This window comes from Quercus suber, unplaced genomic scaffold (genome assembly GCF_002906115.3).
Source record: "Quercus suber isolate HL8 unplaced genomic scaffold, Cork oak 2.0 scaffold_174, whole genome shotgun sequence".
Taxonomy (NCBI): domain Eukaryota; kingdom Viridiplantae; phylum Streptophyta; class Magnoliopsida; order Fagales; family Fagaceae; genus Quercus; species Quercus suber.
This window is the reverse complement of record NW_027069634.1, coordinates 415,488-439,729: the sequence shown is the minus strand read 5'-3', so window position 1 is coordinate 439,729 and position 24,242 is coordinate 415,488. Positions and strand designations below refer to the sequence as shown.

The 24,242-nt window shown below is 32.3% G+C and overlaps 1 long non-coding RNA gene across 8 annotated transcripts; it reads left to right on the top strand.

Annotated features, from left to right (window-relative positions):
• The first annotated feature begins 8,857 nt into the window (after window positions 1-8,857).
• LOC111990984 (uncharacterized) lies at window positions 8,858-22,382 on the top strand. 8 transcript variants are annotated; one of them, XR_010630729.1, is made up of 10 exons: window positions 8,858-9,060; window positions 9,372-9,450; window positions 9,942-10,000; window positions 10,161-10,232; window positions 19,363-19,416; window positions 19,906-19,957; window positions 20,482-21,086; window positions 21,183-21,232; window positions 21,396-21,453; window positions 22,160-22,382. It is a non-coding gene; the product is annotated as an uncharacterized LOC111990984 (long non-coding RNA). The 8 variants fall into 8 exon arrangements; XR_010630727.1 differs by having other exon boundaries at window positions 8,859-9,060; window positions 9,953-10,000; XR_010630726.1 differs by lacking the exons at window positions 8,858-9,060; window positions 9,372-9,450; window positions 9,942-10,000; window positions 10,161-10,232 and adding exons at window positions 16,910-18,224; window positions 18,305-18,444; window positions 18,866-18,901.
• Window positions 22,383-24,242: the final 1,860 nt, after the last annotated feature.

Sequence of the window (24,242 nt, the reverse complement as noted above, 5' to 3'; positions counted from 1 at the left end):
ACAAAGGTAAAAGTTCTGATGTTAACGCTGAAGTTTCTAAACCTAAGTCTAAACCTACTGTTAGAGGACATAATAAATATATTTTTGTCCCTACCTGTCACCTTTGTGGTGTTGTTGGTCATATTAGACCAAATTGTTCTTTGTTGAGGTAAAAATCTAAATCTGAGACTAGACTTGTTGTTAGGAATACTGATGTTCCTAAATTTGTTCCCGTTTGCCACTTTTGTGGTGTCTCTGGTCACATTCGTCCTAATTGTTATAAGTTGAAATTTAAGCATTCTGTATTTCAATCTAGGATATGTGATGATATTTCTCCTGCCATAAGTTCATATAAATTGTTTCATATTCTTTTGAAAAATTTGAGCTTGTTGGCTTGTGAAAGGAATTTGCAGGATTTTAGTCTCTCTCAGAAGATTGGTGTAATCCCTCAAATACACTCTACTTCGCATGGATTTTCACCTATAAAGCCAAAGACTTGTGCTAGATGGGTGAGAAAAGATTCTCCAAGGTGAGTGTTGCTAACGTGTCCCTGATTTAATTCTTTCAATTATTTGTGGACATGTTTTGTTTTTGTTTTTGGTTGTTTTGTTTTTTAGGTTGTTTTTATTTAAACAAAAAAAAATCCAAAAACATTGAAAAATTTCAAAAAGACAAAAATATTTTATTTTGTGTCCTGTTTTATTGTTCTTGAGGATTACATTGGTTATGATATCTCTCTCTTGATTTAGAACATGCTTGACATTGTGGAGAAACTTGAATAGTTTGTGCTAAGCTATTTCTGATTTTGTGTGAGTATGTACTAGTTTGTACATGTACTCATGGGTTAATTAAGAAATTGATATTTCTTGTTTGTGTACCCTCTATAGCTTAGTTAAGCATTGTCATATATTGCATTTGCATTGTTCATTTAGCATAATATGTGCTTTTTGTGTTTGGTCATAAATTTTATTTTAGAACCAAAAGGATTTTTATGTTTTGTATTTCACATCTTGGATTTATAATCAAGGATTGGCCATATTATCTTTTATATAACAAGTTTATGTACCTTGTTTAGCTTTGATGAGCTTATTTATTGCACTTGACTAGTTGAAACTTTGTAGTGCATGTTGTGTGGGAAAGATGTTTATGGTTGTTGATCACTTTGTCTTAATCATGAAGTCATATGTTATTTGACTGTCGGACTTGATTCTTTTGAGAAAGGCATAAATAATCATCTCACCACTGTTCACTAGCCAATCATGAACACCTTAGTGCATATCATAAGATTTTGTGCTCGAGAAAGTGTAGCACATACACAAAAAGAACATAAGGTGTAGCCTCAATTAAATTAAAACTGGTGTGTACTATTAGGCTTGATGCCAATTCACTTAATTCAAACCGGTGTGTACTATTAGGCTGAATGTCATTTCATACAAATAAGAGGCAAAAATGCAAGAAACTTATATGATTGCAAGCTTTTGTTCTAGGAGATGTGGGAATTATAGGATGTAACTCTTTAGGTGATAGTCTCTTTTAAATTCTATGTGATGGATTGTGTAGACTTTGTGATTAATTGCTATTCACATATCACCTCACATGTATCTCAAGTAAGATTAAAAGTTCCTTGATTTTAATACAAAATGTGTTTAATGTTTGCGCTTTAAGGACAATTTGATTGAAAATCTTGATTTTGGAAGATCTAGGTTAAATTCAAGTGTTTTTGAAAAACTTTTCGTCTCATACTCATGCATTTTTTTTTTTTAAATCAATGTGCTTTGAAGAGTTTCTGCATTAAAATGCTCTATTTTTCAAAAAAATTGATTTTTCCAGATTTTCGATCGATCGAACCTGTTTTTCGATCAATCGAAATTGCGATTAAAATTTTTGGTCTGAGTCTGCCTGACTCGATTGATGTTCGATCGATACTCGATCGATCGAAACTGAAAAATTTTCAGTTTCTATGCTTTTGACCAAAAAATTTTTCATGCATCATTTGTGTTTAGGATTCACATACATTGCATTAATTTTGTATCCATCTTGCAGTTTTGTAGTTATATATCTCATTGTTTTCATACATAGCATGCATACACTTTGCTAAATTGGGTACTTAACTTGATTTAAAAATTGATTGATTAATTTTTGAGTTTTGTACATTCTAGTATATGCTATTTCTTATGTGTGAATTGTAGAAAATATTTTTCTTAAGAGATGTGATGGATAATCAATGTGCAAATATTTTCTCTACTCATGCAACTGTTTATGGGTCACATAGTGCCGTGTTTACTTTTTATTGAAAGAGATAATATTTTTTCTTCATGTGTATCCTCACCTTGTTTTTCACTTTGGTTTGTGTGTTTTTAACTTTGGTCCTGCTGGTGAGAATGTACCTGATCCTGTTGGTGATGCTGCTGTTGCTTTTCCCCCACCTCCTTTATTTTTCCCCAAAACTGTTTTTCCTAAAACTTGTTTTGTTTTTCCTATTTTTGATAGGGGGAGCAAAGTTTTTTTTTTAACCTGTGTTGTTCATAGGGGGAGCTGTCTCTATTTTCTATAGAGTTGAATTGTTTTTTATCCCCTTCTTTCTCTATTTTCTCTTATCCTTTGTTGCATATGTTGACTGTTTACTCTTTGTATGAGTTGTCTTTGTCAATACATGACAAAAAGGGGGAAAAATAGTTGATATGTGGGAATATGTGTGGAAAATACAAGAATGTTATGTTTAGGGGGAGTTAACATTGTTCTTGATGTATCTAACTTAGGGGGAGAGTTAGTTTGCATATTTATTAATTTACTGTTTTTCTGTCACACATGTGTTTATGCGTTTTGTTTAGTGTTTCAGGAAATATACAAGTTGATTCAATTGTGTTACTGTCTACTCTTGCAACTGATAGATAGTAGTTAGGTTGAATTGTATTTGGACTATTTGTAACTTTGAGCATTTCATGTCTGTGATGTGTTTTGTCACGGATTGCCAAAGGGGGAGATTGTTAGGTTCTAAAAAATTAGGAACTAATGTATTAGAACTCCAATTTGTATTTTGTTGGCAAACCATGATCAAAACATTTAGTCTTGTTTAGACTTGATCAAAGTTGAGTCTTTTATGTAAAGTGAGAATCGAGTGGCTGCAAAAGTATTAGTGACTTTCAGCCTGATTCGATCGATCAGAAATTAGATTCGATCGATCGAAAGTCACTTATCAGCAAAATCAGCAAACGTAAAAAGGCCATAACTTATTCATTTGAAGCCCAAATCGCGAGCCGTTTTTTCCAGTATTTAAAGGACATCATAAGCTAACCCTAGGCAGGGTTTTTGGAGCTTTTTAGAGAGAGAAGAGTGTGCCTCTTTTGTATCTAGGGTTTTGTACCCAAACCTCTCTAAGTCTTTGTTGCTCATATTGCTATTTATGTGAATCTCTTGTGAGATCTTTGAGAAGCTTTCCTTCACATAAGCTTAAGGTTTTCATGTTAGAGATAGTATCAATATCTTGATGATCAACTTGGTTGCTACCATTGAAGCTTAAAGAATATCAAGCGGGGGTGCTTGTAGCTGATTGGAGAATCCAAGAAAGAAGGAGTCCGTGGATTCGGAGCTTGCACGTAGTCGTGTCAGTAAGTTCTACTGGTGAGTAGCATTAGGAAGTCAAGCGAGGAGCTTGTAGTCCTTTTGTATGAACTTCGATTCTTTCGCATAGTAGATTCAGGTTTACCTTGAGGATATCTAAGTCAAATCCTCCCCAGGTTTTTACCGTGTGGTTTCCTGGGTGATCATATCATTGTGTCTTTTATTATTCCGCTGTTTTATTATTTTGATATGATTATTTGATTGCTTTAACCTAGAATTGCATAATTTGACTAAGTAACAACTTGGCTAATTAATCTAGGCTAACCAATCTGGTTGTGTTTTAAGGAGTCTAAAACCGTACAGACTTAGAAAAATGTTTCTTTGTCATCTTTGCTTGAATACAAATCTCACATTTCTTTTCATCATCATGCTTATATGAAATCATACCATGCTTTGACAAAAATTTCAAGTATTTGAAATTTAAATGTCTTAATCTAGCATGCCACAAATACGAAGAATCAAAAGCATAAGAACATCTAGAAACTTCTTTATTAATAATACTTAGTTTGTACATGCCAACAGTAGCATATCCCTTTCCTAAAAATATCCCATTATTGGACAAGATTAACTTGTTCGATTCAAGTACAACTTTTACACCACTCTTACATAACAAATTGGCGAATACAAGATTCTTCTTGATATCAGAGACATAAAAAACATTAGTTAAGATCAGCATCTTGCCGAAACTCATTTTCACTTCAATGGTGCCCTTTCCAAGAACATTTGCTTTATTGTGGTTGCCCATCAACAGTTGTTGTTCTATGGAAGACTCGTCATAAGTCTTGAATTGCTCATTGTTATTGTAGACATGCACCGTTGCACCCGAATTGAACCTCCAATCAAAAGGATTTGCAATCATAGCCATATGAACTTCAGTGATCATATCAATATGTATGCCACTTATCATAGCAACAATGTCCTAAATGGCATTTGTTTCATTGGCTTTGCCTTCTTCATCATTTTTCTTGTTCTTTAGGAGTTTACATTTGCAAATGTAATAGCATTTCTTTCCACAATGGAAACAAGCCTGGTTCTTCTTGTCCTTGTTGGGATTCTTAGAGTTGTTCTTTTTGAAACCACTCCTACTCTTGTTCACCTTCAAGTGCTTATCAGTCTTACTCGAACTCCCACTTTGAACATTGCTCACATTGTTCACATTCAGCTTAGAATCAATGTTAGTCCCATCTCTAACCCAACATTCCTCTTCAATTTGGAGATGATGTTCGAATTGTTCTAAAGTGAGATCTTCTGACATATGCAAAAGCTTCTGCCTAAAATTATTCCAACTTGGTGGGAGTTTTGCAATGATTGCTCCCACTTAGAATGATTCAGGAATATTGATTGACAAACCATCGAGTTTATTGACCAATATCTGTAACTCATGCACTTGATCCAAAACTGAAATATTATCAAGCATTTTATAATCAAAGTACTTTTGAATAATAAACTTGTTCGTACCTACTTTCTCAGTTTTGTACTTTGCCTCCAAACTTATTGGGTTCTACAAATTGCAATTCTAGAGAATGACCATAGGTTTTCTTGTATTTCTCTCAAACTTACTATTTTCAAGTGAACATAATCCTCTATTTATACCCATAGGGTTATATTTCATCAAAAGGCACGTATGGAGAGTTAAAATGTTTCATAAAACTGTTCACAAAACTTGAAACCTTTTCAAACATTTAGAATAGCTACCAGAAAATTCGGTAAAAAATTTACTTTTACGAGTTTTGATTAGTCAAGAGGAATCGAGCATTGATCAAATGTACTTTTCGATCGATCGAATAGGAATCGAACAGGGATCGAACCATCTAGTGACTTCCAGATTATTTTCTCCATCATTTCGATCAATTGAGAAAAAGCTTTGATCAGTCGAAAATACTAAGTTTCTAATTTCACTTAGAAATTTCAGAACTTGAATTTTCACTTTATGAAACAATATTCTCCAAATTCAAATATCATTATTACAACCTATTCATGTACATACCTATATATACAATAGGATACCACTTAACCCAAAAGCTTAGACTTTATGGGTTTTTGCCAAATTATGTTATATTAACCACTCACTCTTATCATGATTACCCAATGTGGGTATTTACCACTTAAAAAACTACACTACCACACCACTTACACGTGAATATTCTAATAAATCTCCTCCATTTTTCTTCCTTCATTTCCAAAAAAAAAAAAAAGAACTCCTCATTCACACTTGAGTCTTCTACCAAGCCACTTGTATTAACACCTCAGGCAATCCCCGCCTTGAGCTGAAGCCTTTTTCTTAACAATCTATATGACATGCATTACCATCAAGTCTAATGTGCTCACCAGTAGAATGTCTTTACTCAGCCATGGGTGAAGAAAAGATGGGAGTCTTCCTTGCACAACTTTGGGAGCCACCAATACACAATCATTTTGACTCACCACTTAGAGCCTTTAGTCAACCATGTGTGAAGCTAAAATGAAAGTCTTCCTCATTAGCTTCCATCTCTGAACAATTTGACCATTGAATCAGAATTGCCCTTGTATGTGAATGTAAGAACTTATGTTTTCCATTTGCAGGCTAAGCATGCTCTGTCTGAAGAAATTAAGGAGATAAACCAGCAACTAATAGACGCGGTGGTAGATCTTAGTGATGAAGATACCATTTCAACTGTAGTTGCAGCTGCAACTGGTGGTGGTGAAGGTACCATTGTCAAGTGCTCTGTGTCTTTAGGTCCAAACTATAAGTCACAGCAGCTTTCAGCTCAGATAGTACGTTTTCAAGCACTCCAATCCAAATTATGTTGGAAATATTTTAGTGAATAAACAAGTTTTGATACATAAATAATATCTCAAATAATTAGCAAGAATGTCAATAAGAAATAATAAAATAAATTTAAGTAAATTTAGGAACAATCTCACAGTGTTATAGAATCACGCAAAGAGCGTTGTCCTTAAAGGTTAATTTGTGCCACCCAAAGTAAAACTTGGTGCGATTGGTTCTCTTGGCCAAAGCTCAACCTCCATTAAGAGCCTAAAGTTCAACCTCTAACAATCTACAACTTAATTGGTGGCATCCATCAGGAGTGCGTGCAGATACAGCCCATCCCAACAGGTAGGGATATGGATCCATTAAGAGCCTAAGCTCATCCTTACCGAATTCTGCAACTTAGCACTGTCTCACACCATAGGGATGGACTCATCACTAATCTCCTTATTGAGATAGCGAAAAACATGTAACAAGTGACAGTGCCCATGGACCATTAATGAGCTCTAACCATTTAACCTCTTGCATGGAATCACCCATTATAGAGAGGTTAGGCAATAGCCACAGTGTCGCAACTTGGGTATCAGTCCAATCCCCCTAGATGTCTCACTAACCAGCCTCATTGCTAGTGGTTTGGTCAAAGGATCAACCAAGTTCCTTTCAGATCTCACAAAGTCCAATAATATAACATCATTATCAATAAGCTACCTCAGCGTTAATTGGATATGTTGACTTTTCCATTTCACAAAGTTCAATGATATAACATCATTATCAATAAGCTGCCTTAGCCTTAATTGGATATGTTGACTTTTCCCATTATAAACTTTGCTCTTGACATGTGTTATGGTAGTCTGACAATCACAAGGAAAGAAAACAGAGACAATAGAGTTAGTAAAATGAGGCATATCAATTAATATACTCCTAAGCCAAACAGCTCCGAACCTAGCCTTCTCTAAGGCCACTAACTCTGTTTCCATATTAGATTTCACTATACAAGTCTTCTTAGTTGACTTCCAAGAGATAGCCCTTCTAGCTAGTGTAAACACATATCCACTAGTGGGCTTTACCTCATCTGTATCAGAGATCTAGTTAGCATCACAATATCCTTCTAAAACAGTAGGATAGCCACAATATGACAAACCAAAATCAAAAGTCCTGTTTAAATATCTCAATAATTTAGATATTGCATTTCAATGCTCAATACTATGATTATGAGTGTATCTACTCAATCTACCAACAACATATGCAATATCAGGACGAGTACAATTTGTCAAAAACATTAAACTACCAATAATTTGTGCATATTTATCTTATGAAACACTATCATCACTATTTTTAACCAAGTGCACCTTTAAGTTATACATAATAGACATAGGTCACATATCAAAGTGTTTATATATATATATATATATATTTTTTTTTTTCCACATAACTCGATTGTGATAGTACACTGCAATCATTATCCCTAAGGATCTTGATGCCTAAAATAACATTTGAAAATTAATTAAATAAATAACAAAAGAACTAATAGAAACTTTAATTTTTATAAGATAGTCTCATTTAGTTACAAGTTAAGAAATTTTTTTAACGTATGTTTTGCCCCCCCTAAGTCTAAAGTTTGGCTTTGTCCCTGGCTGCCTTTGTCACAGGACTGGCCCAAGGCCTAGGCCAAGGCCCCACCAAAAAAACAAAATTCCCCTTGGGAAAAAAGGCCCCAATTTCCATAATTAAAGGTCCAAATTTTTATAAATATATATATATATATATATATATCATATTGCTATATATAATAATAGAAGTGAGAGAAAGTTGATTCATACAACTAAGGAGGTACTGACAAATAGGATAACTGCTTATCTAAAATTCAGACACGATTAATTTTAAAAAGAATACTTTATATTGTTTTGCAAGGTTAACATGTTTGAAGGGGGAATGGGCAGACTAATAGTGTATTGGGCAAGATGTAGTAAGTTAGGCAACGATTCAAAGTTTTAAGAAAAATAGCATCTTAGTTTTAGAAACTCGAGATTCATATTAAAACTCAAGTCCCAATTTTGGACTGAAAATGCCACAAAGATCTCGAGTTCCTATAGTGGCAGTTTTAAGTCTATAGTGACGTTTTAAAGCCCTATAGCGGCTTTTCCTACAAAATTTTTTTAAGTCCTTCAAGGAGCCTTATAGTAGGATTTTTAAGCCCTATAGTGACGTTTTAAACCCTATAGGCGTTTTCTGCAATTTATGGAACTTGAGTTTTAAAACTCGATTTTTACGTTGATTTTTTTTCCAATTAGACCCTTCACTTACAAATCGAGACTTAAAAACTGAGTTTTATCTTAGAATCGAGTTTTAGACACTCAAAATACTATTTTCAATATTCTTGTGGTCCTGCAACTAACTAAATTTTTTAATATTTATTGTTATTTAGAAAAAAATTCCGTTTGACAGTGATGGTGTATATATTAAAAAAAAAAAAAAAAAGTTGGAAAAAAAAAATCACAACTAAAAAAATCCCTAGCCTTATCAGATCTTCTTAACATTTTCTCTCAAAAAAACCCCTAGCGATACTGCGATAGTGAGAAAGGGAAGGAGAAAAAAAAAAAAAAAACTAGCGATCTCTTCACATCAAACTCTGCAAGGAGAAAAAAAAAAACCTTGCGCCACACTGGAGATTTGTTCGGCCGGCCATCGCCATCCCCTTTTGGGTTTTTCAGGTACGTTCTTCTCTCTCTCCCTCTCTTTCTCTCTATGAGTTTTTGTTGTTTTGATTCGGTTTTGAAACTTCCCTGTGATTTCGGGATAAGTTTCCCCTGTTTTCGTGAATTTGCGGAATATTCTGTATCTGTTTTGAGATTAAAATCTTTGATTTTGAATGCACGTGCTCGTGATTCTAGGGTTTTGTTATAATTACCATTTGAAAATTCTTTGAATATATATATCTAGATAGACTAATTTTGGTTTAGGATTTTGTTGTTCTCTGTTACGATTGGCTTAGCTTTCGTAAAAAAGTCTATTTTTGGTTCAGGGATTCAAAGTTAAATACGACCAAACGTCCCAGGAATATTGAAATACAGGGATAGAGATCGGCGCTACTCCGACAAAAGGTACGCATCAATTCTTTGTGTTCCAACTTGAATTGAAAATGGGTTGTTCATTCTCTTTCTTTAGATGTTTTGTTGTGAATATTGATTCTTACGGCATGGACAAGAATGCCGAACCCTAGAATCATGAGAGACCATCTATAAATCAGACCGACCTCTTATTTGAATTTGATTTGCATGTTAACGACCATCTATTTGGCCACTGGAAAAAAGGAGAATAAATTAATTGGGACATAATAATTATACATATCAATTTAATCCAAAATAAAATTTTAATTTAATACAAATAAAGATGAGATAAACATTAAGGACTTATCCTTTGATTTATTATAGTTTAAAGGTAAAATTTCACCTTAGATTGTTTAATCTTGCTTTAAGTATTTATTTTATATATCCTTGGCTAATGGAAGCCAAATCCTTAGTCATCATCATATGAGAAATAGCCAACAGATTGTTAAAAAACTCCTCACCCTGTTATTTTTTTGAATATTGAGTTCTTTGCCAGGTACAACGCGGGTATTTTGCAAGAAGAGTTGCTGCATCAAACTAAGAGGTTTGGATGGCCTGATTTTCCCTCTATTTATCTCATAATTTGAATTAAATTTTCTCCGTTGATCTGTTTGGTTTTGATTTGGCTTTGAATTGCATATTTATATCTGCTTTTATCTTCATTTTTTTTTTTTTTTTTTTTTTTTTTTTGGCTATGCTTTTAGGGGCCTGCATTTGGTACCTACACCATATTCATGTATTGGACAGACTTGATATAAAACCCGTTTCACACCAAGGTCAGCATTTTGTTACCTGAATATGTTTAGGAAAAAACATGTTTGCCATTCAATAATGGTTGATTTCTCAATGTTGCTTCTCTGAGCATCTATTATTTGAAACTAAAATGTTTAAAACCTCTTTAATGTTTGTGCTAAAAAGTCATATTTTTCGTTTGATTGTATATTTGTTTAAAGGAATGTATAATTGTTTTAAAGAATGGACGAATCTTTTCTGGCAGAAAATTATGTTTCTTTTTCATTTATTGAATTTGATTAAATAGCCAACATATTGCTTAAGGTTATGTCGTTGAATATTTAGGGACCATTTACTAAAGATTGTTGTGTGGTGTACACATTAATTTTTCAATTAGTTTGTCGATCTTTAGAAAAAAGCTTTTTATTTTAAAAGCCAATAAAATATTATGCAATATATAATAAATAATCCGGACACTAGACAGTGTATGTGTGTGTGTATATATATATACTGTTCTTCACACTGCTGACTATTTCAAGCACTAGAACCCCAAAGCTTAGACATCTACTTTTTCAGTTAGTCTTGAGCAAGGAGTTCAGGAGCCATGTTACCTCTTTCAAGCATTAACAAGAAAGAGTTTTTGTTAGTATAGTGAATGATTCAAAAGAATTCAAGCTCTAAATACCCGACTAGAAGTTATGAAGAATAAGAAGAATACCATTGAATAAGCACGCTTACAGTGTGCCAACAATGGCAGTGCTGATTTGTTTCTTTAGATTGCCGGGTTTTTTTTTTTTTTTTCATTTTAAATTTTATTACTACCTCTTTTGTGTTGTGGGTTTGTTTTTAGCATACGACTATTTTTGACTCTGATTTCTTTGTGTAGTGCTGTGGTGTGGTAAATTGTTATGTTGCCTTTTCTTTCTACTTGATTTTTTTTTAGGATGTTCACAACTAGACTACGAAACTAATTTATCACCGTGCTGGGCATGAGTAGATGGAATACACCAACTGTTATATAGTTTAAAGTATATTGGGCTGTTCATTTTCTGCAAAATACTGACGTTGTTGGTTTCAGAAAAATTTATAAAGGGTAGCTTTGTGCAAATAATTGCAGGTTCTTCTAAAAATATTAGAACTGTGAGTTGTGTCCTAATTTGGTCTTAATGTCGGCATTTTTCTGTTATTTTCAAAACAGATGTTCAGCAAGTGATCTTTGCTATGCAATCTTCTAACTCCAAAATTTTAAGCTATGGACTTTTAGTTGCTGCTATTTAAATATTTTATGCCCTTTCTAACTCTAAATTTAAAGCTATGGACTTTTAGTTGCTCCTATTTTAATATTTTATGCTCTGTTGTTAGGATTTCATTAGTTGAAATTCAATTTCATTCCAGCCAAGCTAAATAGGTTGCTGTAATGTTAGCTAATTGGGCAGGATGAGGTTATCTTCATTTTCGTGATTTCTCTTTTATGTACATTGTTACAACTTACAACATTATGTTCAAAATCCTAAATTGCTTGATGTCCATCTCTCTGTGTTCATGTCATTGCTTTCGTTTTTTTTTAATTTTTTTCGTAATAATGTTTTGTTATTTGAATTTGAATTAAAATCCGGATGTTTTTTTTTCTCTCTTTCAATGTTTTGGCCTCAGATTATAATCTTTGTTTTTCTTGCTTTACTAACATTATAATCTTTTCCAAATTGGAATTATTATATTCTTTGATTATTTACTGCCTTCTTGATTTATCATAATCCATTTTTAATGGGGGTGTCATCATGGGGTTTAGCCCTTGAATATGTGTAAAAAAAAAAACATGTTTGTCGTTCAATAATGGTTGAGCATTTTTTTTTCCAATGTTTGTAGGTTTGGGTGTTTTGGGCTGCTCTGAATAAGTATATGATTCCTAAAGTATTTTATGTTCACATATTTTTTCATATGTGCATGCATCTACCCTTTGGTGTTAGTTCTTGAGTTTTTATTCAAAATTTTGCTTCGCAACCCAATGAAGAGATAAAAAAAAGGTAGTGGGCTGATTTTCTATTGATGAGTAATGGAATCTTAGAGATGTGCTTTAGCAATACAACATTTTGAATCAAAAGGAGGAGTCAAATATTAGGTTTTACTTTCTCTACTAACAGAGGTTATATATATGTGTCCATTAAGTGCTGATTTTCTTAATAAGTTGTAGCTTTCTTTTAAGACTTTGTTAAATACTGTTTTGCTGCATTACTCAATCAAGTATTAAGGTTTGACTACCCGTATTCCTTTTTTTTTTTATTTTTTTTTATTTTTTTTACTTGAGTTCTGTTTTGTTTAGTTTTCTTGAACTAATTATGTTTTGTTGATGACTGCATGCTAAGAGATTACTAAATAAATTTTTTTTTCCCAGTTTATCTAAAGTCTTTAACATCTCATTCCCAATTACTTAATGCTACAAAGGATCCTCTCAATGATAAGACCATTTATTATACTTCAATAGATGAAGCTTTTTCTTTGTGTCCATTAAGGGTTGATTTTCTTAATAGGTCATAGTTTTCTTTTAGGATTTTTTTGTGTTGGCCTGTAATGATTTTTCCTAAGGGAATCTTTGCCTATATATATATATTTATTATTATTTTTTAAAATTATCAATATATATTTTCTGCGCTAGAATAGTGCAGTGTTATTTCCTATTGGCTTTTCTTTCATATATGGCTGTTAGAGCCAATTTTGTGATGCCATCTCTAATCACCTATCTCTAATCACCTATGTTTTGTATTCTATGTTTTGTTAATAGCCATATTTGTAAGATGAATGTTTTAAAATCTGAATGTTTGGGGAGTATAGTTATTTTGTAATTTTTTGTAAATAAAATTATTGGTTTTTTATGTTAACTACTGAGTTTTTGCAGATTGAACTGCATTTCCTCTGATCGCCTTTGTTGTTTTACTTCTTGATATTTAATTTTACTATTATTTCTCTATTGATATATGTCTCTAATTTACTAGAATAATTATTTTGTTTTTTTTTTTTTTGGAGCATCTTACACTTTCCTTTTGCGTTAAGAATAATTTCTCATATATTTCAAAATTGTTCTATTAGACTTTGTTTCTTTTAATTTTTGTACTACTCAGGCTATTAGGCTTAGTTTATTGGCAGTTTTTTTTTTTTTAAAATATTGTTGTTGTTAGCTGTGTTAATTTTATTTAGTCATTTGTTTTTATTGTGTATGTCTTAGTATTTTGGATTGAGTACTTATAGATGCTTTAATTTTATTTATTTATTTTATGAATAGAAGATTACATAATAATGGGTGAAAAGCTTCATGAATTCCATAACTTGGGTGTGAGTATAATCTAACCTATCTCTGTGTAATATTGAAGCAAAACCTAAAAAATTTGAAGAACTTTAGTGTAATTAATCTTGATTCTTGCTGTCTTATTGAGTGTTTATGTTTAGGTGCTTTTGTTTCTTTATGATTTGGCTTTCATGAAAGTGTTAAGAAAAAGTTCAAGAGGAAGTATTATTCGATTAAATGAAGGGTTTGTAATAGCCAAATCATGATCCATATGAAACTTTATTTGTCTAAAATTTCCAATTATTAACTCCGGTGACCACAAAGCTGAAGCTGCAAAGGGGTATCAAACATTTGCAGTGTTAATTACTCTTTAATCGTATTCAGTTTTAGTAGAAAACTTCAAAAATTTAACTGTGACTAAGATTACCAATTGAAAATCAGTCTCTTAAAGAAAGATTGACTATGTCAATGACATATTAGTACTTTATTAATTTGTTTTAGATATGATCAAACATACTTGCAGATTGGGACAACATTGTTTATATATGTATTTCGGTCTCTTGCATTTATCCCCACCAGTGTTTATTTGGTGTTGATTCAAAATTTGTAATGTTTCATTTATATAAATCTGCCATGTTTTCTGAATTTTAAATAATTATAATTAATTATATAACATATATAATTAATTATATAACACACAATCACATGTTATATAGAATCTCAGTTTGTAGCAGCTCATTTATATTGACTCTTATCAGAAATTTTATATTCATAACGACATATTTTCCCCCACATGTTAATTTAGAAATGAAGAAGTTGATCATATAATTATTATTTTAACACTTTTCTTTAAGTTTAGATCTAAATTCCTCCTTAATAAATGAAGTCCCATGATATGTAGCACTGTAGAAAACAACACTCATTAACAAAAGCTACTACACAATCTGATCTTCGCCAGTAAGCAAACACTTTTTCTTTAATAAGCATTAATTTTGAAATGATGCATTTCTTTACAGCGTATACGTAACATATTGGTTCATTTGTATGTAAATTTGTTATTTTTCAAGTTGGTGATTTTAAATATATGATGTGTTTAAGTTCATTTTAATGTCACTATGTCAGGTTTACATGCTCAGGGTGAGGAACAAGCACTATGGTACGGTTAAGTTTTTTGATATAAGTTTTGATGATTACTCTCCGAAGGAGGATCAAGGCCTAGACTACAAAACTGTATGGTCTAAACAGTGCTGAAATTTTCAGTAGACACAATTTGCGGGTTTAAGAGAGTTTGGCTAGAGCTGTAAGATAAGGAGAAATTGAATTTTGTGTGACAGTAACACTTCCTGTTAGTCATTTCAATATGACTTCAGAGACTAATATGTTACTGTCACAATTTGCTGGCTTAAGAGGGTTTGGTAGGAGCTGTAAGAAAAGAAATTGAAAATGAACTATATGTCACAGTAACACCACCTGTTGGTCATATCCAATATGACCTCACTGACTAATATTTAACTTTTTTTGGTGGCTTTTAGGGATCATTAGAATTTTTCTGAAAAATCCAGCATGAAACCATGTAGCTCTATGGTTTGGCCATAGGAAAGTAATGATAACTTTGGAGAATACATAGTAGAGCATATTAACTTTGTGGCATGTGTATTTAGAGTTTAGAGCATCTCTTTTATCAGATCTATTACAATACAGTGATGCAGTGGTCTTGGCGGTGAATATGAGTTTAGCATGGCATAAAAAATTAAAAATTATCCTATGCATTGTGCGGGTTAAACACTAGCTATATATAATGGCATAAGCCTTTAAGGAGGTGCTGCCACGTTAGGAAAAAAGGCTATCTAAAAGAAAACTAACCGCTTAAGACAACCAAAAAAAAAAAAAAAAAAGATTGCTATACGGAGAAAGGAGAAAGAGAGATCGAGAGAAAAGAGAGACAGAGAAATAGATATGATTTTTCCTAAGGGAATCTTTGCCTATATATATATATATATTTATTATTATTTTTTAAAATTATCAATATATATTTTCTGCGCTAGAATAGTGCAGTGTTATTTCCTATTGGCTTTTCTTTCATATATGGCTGTTAGAGCCAATTTTGTGATGCCATCTCTAATCACCTATCTCTAATCACCTATGTTTTGTATTCTATGTTTTGTTAATAGCTATATTTGTAAGATGGATGTTTTAAAATCTGAATGTTTGGGGAGTATAGTTATTTTGTAATTTTTTGTAAATAAAATTATTGGTTTTTTATGTTAACTACTGAGTTTTTGCAGATTGAACTGCATTTCCTCTGATCGCCTTTGTTGTTTTACTTCTTGATATTTAATTTTACTATTATTTCTCTATTGATATATGTCTCTAATTTACTAGAATGCTTATTTTGTTTTTTTTTTTGGAGCATCTTACACTTTCCTTTTGCGTTAAGAATAATTTCTCATATATTTCAAAATTGTTCTATTAGACTTTGTTTCTTTTAATTTTTGTACTACTCAGGCTATTAGGCTTAGTTTATTGGCAGTTTTTTTTTTTTTAAAATGTTGTTGTTGTTAGCTGTGTTAATTTTATTTAGTCATTTGTTTTTATTGTGTATGTCTTAGTATTTTGGATTGAGTACTTATAGATGCTTTAATTTTATTTATTTATTTTATGAATAGAAGATTACATAATAATGGGTGAAAAGCTTCATGAATTCCATAACTTGGGTGTGAGTATAATCTAACCTATCTCTGTGTAATATTGAAGCAAAGCCTAAAAAATTTGAAGAACTTTAGTGTAATTAATCTTGATTCTTGCTGTCTTATTGAGTGTTTATGTTTAGGTGCTTTTGTTTCTTTATGATTTGGCTTTCATGAAAGTGTTAAGAAAAAGTTCAAGAGGAAGTATTATTCGATTAAATGAAGGGTTTGTAATAGCCAAATCATGATCCATATGAAACTTTATTTGTCTAAAATTTCCAATTATTAGCTCCGGTGACCACAAAGCTGAAGCTGCAAAGGGGTATCAAACATTTGCAGTGTTAATTACTCTTTAATCGTATTCAGTTTTAGTAGAAAACTTCAAAAATTTAACTGTGACTAAGATTACCAATTGAAAATCAGTCTCTTAAAGAAAGATTGACTATGTCAATGACATATTAGTACTTTATTAATTTGTTTTAGATATGATCAAACATACTTGCAGATTGGGACAACATTGTTTATATATGTATTTCGGTCTCTTGCATTTATCCCCACCAGTGTTTATTTGGTGTTGATTCAAAATTTGTAATGTTTCATTTATATAAATCTGCCATGTTTTCTGAATTTTAAATAATTATAATTAATTATATAACATATATAATTAATTATATAACACAATCACATGTTATATAGAATCTCAGTTTGTAGCAGCTCATTTATATTGACTCTTATCAGAAATTTTATATTCATAATGACATATTTTCCCCCACATGTTAATTTAGAAATGAAGAAGTTGATCATATAATTATTATTTTAACACTTTTCTTTAAGTTTAGATCTAAATTCCTCCTTAATAAATGAAGTCCCATGATATGTAGCACTGTAGAAAACAACACTCATTAACAAAAGCTACTACACAATCTGATCTTCGCCAGTAAGCAAACACTTTTTCTTTAATAAGCATTAATTTTGAAATGATGCATTTCTTTTCAGTGTATACGTAACATATTGGTTCATTTGTATGTAAATTTGTTATTTTTCAAGTTGGTGATTTTAAATATATGATGTGTTTAAGTTCATTTTAATGTCACTATGTCAGGTTTACATGCTCAGGGTGAGGAACAAGCACTATGGTACGGTTAAGTTTTTTGATATAAGTTTTGATGATTACTCTCCGAAGGAGGATCAAGGCCTAGACTACAAAACTGTATGGTCTAAACAGTGCTGAAATTTTCAGTAGACACAATTTGCTGGTTTAAGAGAGTTTGGCTAGAGCTGTAAGATAAGGAGAAATTGAATTTTGTGTGACAGTAACACTTCCTGTTAGTCATTTCAATATGACTTCAGAGACTAATATGTTACTGTCACAATTTGCTGGCTTAAGAGGGTTTGGTAGGAGCTGTAAGAAAAGAAATTGAAAATGAACTATATGTCACAGTAACACTACCTGTTGGTCATATCCAATATGACCTCACTGACTAATATTTACCTTTTTTTGGTGGCTTTTAGGGATCATTAGAATTTTTCTGAAAAATCCAGCATGAAACCATGTAGCTCTATGGTTTGGCCATAGGAAAGTAATGATAACTTTGGAGAATACATAGTAGAGCATATTAACTTTGTGGCATGTGTATTTAGAGTTTAGAGCATCTCTTTTATCAGATCTATTACAATACAGTGATGCAGTGGTCTTGGCGGTGAATATGAGTTTAGCATGGCATAAAAAATTAAAAATTATCCTATGCATTGTGCGGGTTAAACACTAGCTATATATAATGGCATAAGCCTTTAAGGAGGTGCTGCCATGTTAGGAAAAAAGGCTATCTAAAAGAAAACTAACTGCTTAAGACAACCAAAAAAAAAAAAAAAAAAGATTGCTATACGGAGAAAGGAGAAAGAGAGACTGAGAGAAAAGAGAGACAGAGAAACAGAGGCAGAGAACGGAGAAGGAGAGAGAGATCAAGAGATCAAAAACCAAGAATGAAAAGATGTCTCTCACTTCCTGTCAGATTTTTTGCCATCACCGTAAGCCTCCACTCGCAACCTGACCATCGGAATCACTACTGGTAAGTTCTGTTTTAAATTTTAAAATTTAAGGTTTTGGGTTTTTATTTGGAGAATCAATTGGGTGTTAATTATGATTTAGATTGGTATTTTGGGTCAGATTTGGTTTTGATAAAGGGATACGAAGATAGAGGAACCAAAGCGATACTGTGATATAGAGAAAGGGAAGGAGGAAAAAAAAAAAAGTTTGCGGCACAGTGGAGATTCGACTGAAACTGAAAGGTCAAGAAGGATTGCCCAAATTTTCTTTTGTTGGATTTATATTTTGGGTTAGAATTTTTCAATTAATGTATTTGGGTAAAGGTATTGCCGAGATTCAAGGAATTTTCTTTTGCTAAAATGTTGTTTGGTTGTCATCCTCTATGAAGTTCTTTTCTTCTTATTTCAATTTCATTCTCTGATTTTTTTTTTTAATTTTTTTTTATCATTTGTTTATTAATTCCTTTTGATTTTGGTATAATTTTTTTTCCTTCAAATTTTCGTATCAATTGGTTTGGGTGTCAATGTTAACTTTCTAGTTTGACGAATATTCCAAATTGGGTTGAGTGTTGCACGCCAACTGTTTGATTTGTATTGCCTTTTCTATTCTAATTGTTGTTTGGGATGTTCAATTGTATTCTTTTGTTTTTCTATTTGTCTCCAGGGGACAAGAACTGGGCACCCCAAAACTCTATCAAAGGTCTGTTTCTACCTTCCTTTAAATTTGTCTTTCTACCTACAAAAATTGTGACTTGTGTTCTGGGATATTATTTAAATATTCAGAAATCTATGTCCCATTCAATGTTCATATAAACGAAAATGAAAGGATGAATGCCCAATGAGTCTCCCCTTTCCCTTTCTTTCATTTTAGCCTTTTCATCACCCCTGTCAACTGCTACTGCCGTTCTAACGCTCCTTCAAATTCCGTTGCAACCCTTCAGTTATGGGTTCTTTATATATATATATATATATTTTTTTTTTTTCATATTATTTTTGGTACTTTATTACAGTTGTTTGCCTGACTCATTCTCTATAAGACCACCATATTTCTAAAGCATTGGAACTAATATTAATGGCAGCTTGAGGCAAAGAGTGTTTGGAATTAGAGGATGATTTCATCAGTTTGAGATACTAAAACTTATGTTTGATGACCCACTTCAGGTGTTGGATGGCAGTGTGTTATACACACAAGGGAGAAAACAACTTGGATCTTGGGTACAATCGCTTTCTCTTTGCATCTACTTAACTAATTAGATAGAGCAGTTATGAAAATCACCATTTCCTCTTATTCCATTGTCTAATTTCTGTTGTGCATTTAATTCTTGGTATTTTTTTGAATAATCCTTAATAGGTTGCTGCTGTGTCACTCTAAAGTGTGAAACAATGTAGGCACAATTTGATGGCATGGCCACCAAGTGATGCCTTGGGCCATGCAATATCTAATATTATCCTTTTTGTAATTTGTTCTTTCCTCTATAATAGTGAATTGAAAAATTACATGAGTTCTGCCTTTGTCTTCTTTGGTTCCCCATCTTCTCAGTTGGCAAAGGATAATGGTTCTGCATTTATTAGAATATTGCATCTACACTTTTAAATTTAGCTTTCTACTGTTCACCTAGCATTTGGATGTCATACGTATTTCTTAATTTCCTCAATGTCCTTGCAGTGAAGTAATTATAGCTCCTCTTTTTTCCTTTAATATAGGTGCTTCTATAACTCTTTTTGGACTAAATTTCTACACAAATCTGCCAATTAGGTATGTCAAGACTTCATTTGCATGTTCTTCCTTTTTGGTCTAAATTTTTATAACTATTACTTGAACCAGGTATGAGATAGAAAATGTTTTGCTCAATTGTGGAGCTTGGGTGATTTAGATATTGTCAAAAAGGAAATTGAAAGGCTTGAGTTGTTTGTTATGAAGCTAACAAACAATCCAAATACCATCTAGAGTCATAAAACTAACAAACTAGATAAACTGACCTTCAAACATCTTCATGTTCTTTTAGTATCAACTTAAGAATAAAAAAAATCTGATGACAAGCCTAGGAAATAAAATTATGAGAATAAGCAAAAAAAAAAAAAAAAAAAAAAAAAAAAAAAACCACAATAGGCTGTTTAGGCAGCACCCTTCCCTACACCAAAAGGAGCTCGATAATAAACTTTTCAATTGTACTCCACCTTAATTTTGACAATTTAACCTTCCATTATTGTATTGATAATTGCAATTGGGCTAGCCATTTTTGATCAGTAATATAATTTACGGGAATTGTTGCATTGTAGATCTAGAAGGTATCCCAAATGCCTAGAAGTCGCTTGGTATGGGATAAAGAGAAGGCTCATGGTGTTCAGTAAAAAAGTAAACATTATTGGGATTTTTGTGTTTGACTTATTTGGTTTATGACATTGTCTATTCTATTTTATGTGGTTTATTACATTGTCAAGAACTATTTTATATGTTTTATGATATTTGAATATTGAAAAGGTAATTTGTATAATATTCAGATCAGTTTATTAGAATTTATGACTTCTGTTACTGGATTTTTCACATGACCTATGAGCAAGGTTTCAATAAGTTCACTAATGAGTTTGTGTAATATTTCATTCTCTATTACTGGGTTTGGTGTACTAAACTTTGGTTGAAACAAAAAGACTCAGGCTATGCAACACAACAGAGGTTCACTATTATATGCTTGAAAAGAATTGATGATTATTGAATTTGTTTCCCATAAAAAAAACCTTGGAAAGGCTTTTCTGTTTGGTATATGAGCATTATTTGGGGACCGCCAGATTTGTTGGATATCGGTAATGATTGATTGGAAGTGCTAACTGTGGGGATGTGCAAAGCCTTGGAATTTGCCAAGCATTTGTCAATATGAGACCTAGAGGTAGAGTATGAATATAGCTCCTTTATTCAAGAACTTAATTTGTTTTAAGATTGAAAACCTTCTGCACGACTTGCTAACTCTTCGTCATGCTTTCAGGTGCATTGCATTCTTTTAAGGTGACACAGCATACTCAACTCATGTACTTGGTAAGATATTCTAGAATGTATTTTAGATTCAATAGTTACTGATGTACAAGTTTTATAAGTTCTCAATAAATACCACTATTGTTTTGTTAAAAAAAAAAAAAAAAGTTTTGTGAAGGCCTTTTATTTTTATTTTTTTAATTATCAACTATCAAAATATATTTAGGGGAGAAGGTGGAAGCAAATGGGACTGGGAAGGAGGCCAAGGTGAACCGAGGTGAAAGGTATTGAATTTTTGGGTAGTTTGGGAAGTTGGTACTGCTATTGGGTTTTCTATTTTTTTATTTTGTTGGGTTTGTTATGTGAGGAATAATGATTAATGGGTATTTGTTTAATTATACATTGAACTAAATTTACAATGATGGGCATGGATGTCTAATGTTATTTGCAACTTTTTTGTGTCAATTGTATTGGATTTAGTTGCCAAGGTTAGATCTTTTTGGGTCCTGTTTATTATGGTTGTTTTAGTGAGGAATAATGGTTAATTATGCATTGAACTTAATTCACAATGATCTATACTACTAGACATTGAGCACATTTTTGTTGTGAATTGATGTGGACTTGCCGACCGATAATGCATGGCATCATAATTCAGCTTCCAAGTTGGTTTGTAACAAAATTGCAATAGAACTTATAATACCTAGAGCAATTTTCATGTGAATTGGAATTATAGGAGAGGACACATTATATGAGTTTGTAATGATACTATTAATACGGAAAAAAGATGAGTCCAAAGGGACTATTCTTTATAAAGGTTGCCTTTTAATATATTGTTTTGATGGTCTCTATATTATCTAAATTACAGACCCATTATCTTGCCATTATGTAATTATTGTGTTCATTTTTTGTGTTAGGTTTCATCAAACTCCTGACAAATTTGGTGCTATATTTGTTTCTTACAGTGATATTTTGAATTCGCTTAATTTTCAGGTGGCTTATTAGAAATAGCCCCCCAGAGATTAAGAGCAAATGTACCATCAAATTATCATTTACAACAAACCCTTGATAAATATCCTTCTCAATGTACTGACTCGAATTTGAAGATTAGTCTCAAATGTTTAGACAACGATGTTATACCAATTCATTAGATATATTTGTACTATTTTCTAAATGATTTCTATTGTAATAAATTGTTATTATTTGTTTCTCCTTATTTCTAAGTAAGTTATGATGTTTGTCAGTTGATGACAAGTATACCAAGTTTACGACAAGTTCACCAAGTTTAGATTTTTATGTCAATCTTCTTGCTCAAAGTAAGTCAAGTTTTAATTGTTTTGAAGATATTGGATGGTTTTGAAGATATTGCATTTTTGCATGCAAAATAGAGAAGCATTCTAGAGAATTCCCTTCATTCAAACTCATTTGAATGCAATGAAAGTAATACAAGTGGTGGTTGCTCATTTCATATGTTCCTTCAAGTAGTCTATTGGAGAATGGAAGTGCATACGTGATGTGATTTGAAGAGAGTAATGTTTAAAAATTTTAGCAGATGTTGGATACTATATGCTTAAGTGTACTAAATTATGAGAATTAAGTTTATGTTGGATGCAAAGATCATCAATATGTAAAATGATCTCATGCATTGCGCGGGTTAAATACTAGTATATATAATGGTTGTGCATTTTTTTTTTAATTAGTAATATTAAGGATAATACAAATTTTTTAAAGGTTGTTTTTTTAATGTTTTTAGCGCATTTTTCCTTTTCATTTCTATTAAGACTCTCAAAGTACGAGACCAATAGAACCCTAAAATGTTTCAAAAAAATGTTGCAAATGTGTTAAATCATCAATTATAGATTAATCTCTTCTAATAGTTTGAGACTTTAATTTTTGTAAATTGACATCCTACAAAACCGCATACCAAATAATATCTATGTCTCTCTCTCTCTCTCTTAAAAACAAGATATAAAATTAAAAATTATATCACAACCTTTCTTAACTATGCATCGTTATATATCTAAAATGAAATATATTTTTTAATTGTAATATATTTCTATATCTTTTTATTAATATTCATGGTTCAACTATGATATTCAATTCACTGTATGAAATTAATATTAGTTTAGTTGGTATTATTTATTAAATTATGTATTTAATGTATCAAATTAATCTTGATTTGATTAGTATTAAATAAATTTTTTAATTAATATTTACATATTAAAGGCCTTGCATAAAATTTTTGTCTTAGACCCCAAATTATGTTGAGCCGCCCTACTTTGCCTTGTAAATTTAAGCCATATAGAGAGCCAATAGAGGAGTGAGGAATTTTGTGTGTGTGTGTGTGTGTGTGTGTGTGTNTCAGGCTTCTCAGGGAATCACCAGTGTTGTTCAAATTATCCTTGATTCGTTCCTAGTAGCCTAGCACTAATCAAGGGGGGGCTATTGTACAGGGCAAGACCCTGGGCCCATTGGACCTTGGACCCTAGCCTTGTGGTAAAGTACAAGATAGGGCCCCAGGCCCGTTGTGCCATGGGCCCTAGCCTTGAAATACGACACCTGACCCACATTGGATTAATGGCCTCAGTCCGAACACACCTCGAAGCCCAGTTCCAGCCACAAAACAGTATTGGGCCTACTATGTTTTGAACGGCAAAAATAAGCCCTACCTTAGAGTAATATTGCTCAGGGATTCAAGGTCCCAGTGGCTCGGTATTGCCTCAGGGAGTGTCATTGCCAAACGACCTTTTGGTGGTAAGAACCAGTTCCGGTGCCATTACCATCGTTCCCAACGGAACATCCACTAAGGCCACTTAGAAACGTTGGAATTGGAACCCATTCCCACTAATGGTCAGGAATAATCATAACACCTCCACTTATCTAAGACTATAAATAGGTGGATTAAGGGAGAAGTAGGGTTGGCAATTCTGGGGAGAACACTGAGAAAAAAGAGCGGTCACACCAAGAGAGAAAGGGAGCGACTCTGAGAGGTAAAGAGAAGGGTTTAAGAAAATAGGAGTGTACTTGGGTCTCCGAGCATAAGACCACCCATAGTAGGAAACCTAAAGCTCACAAT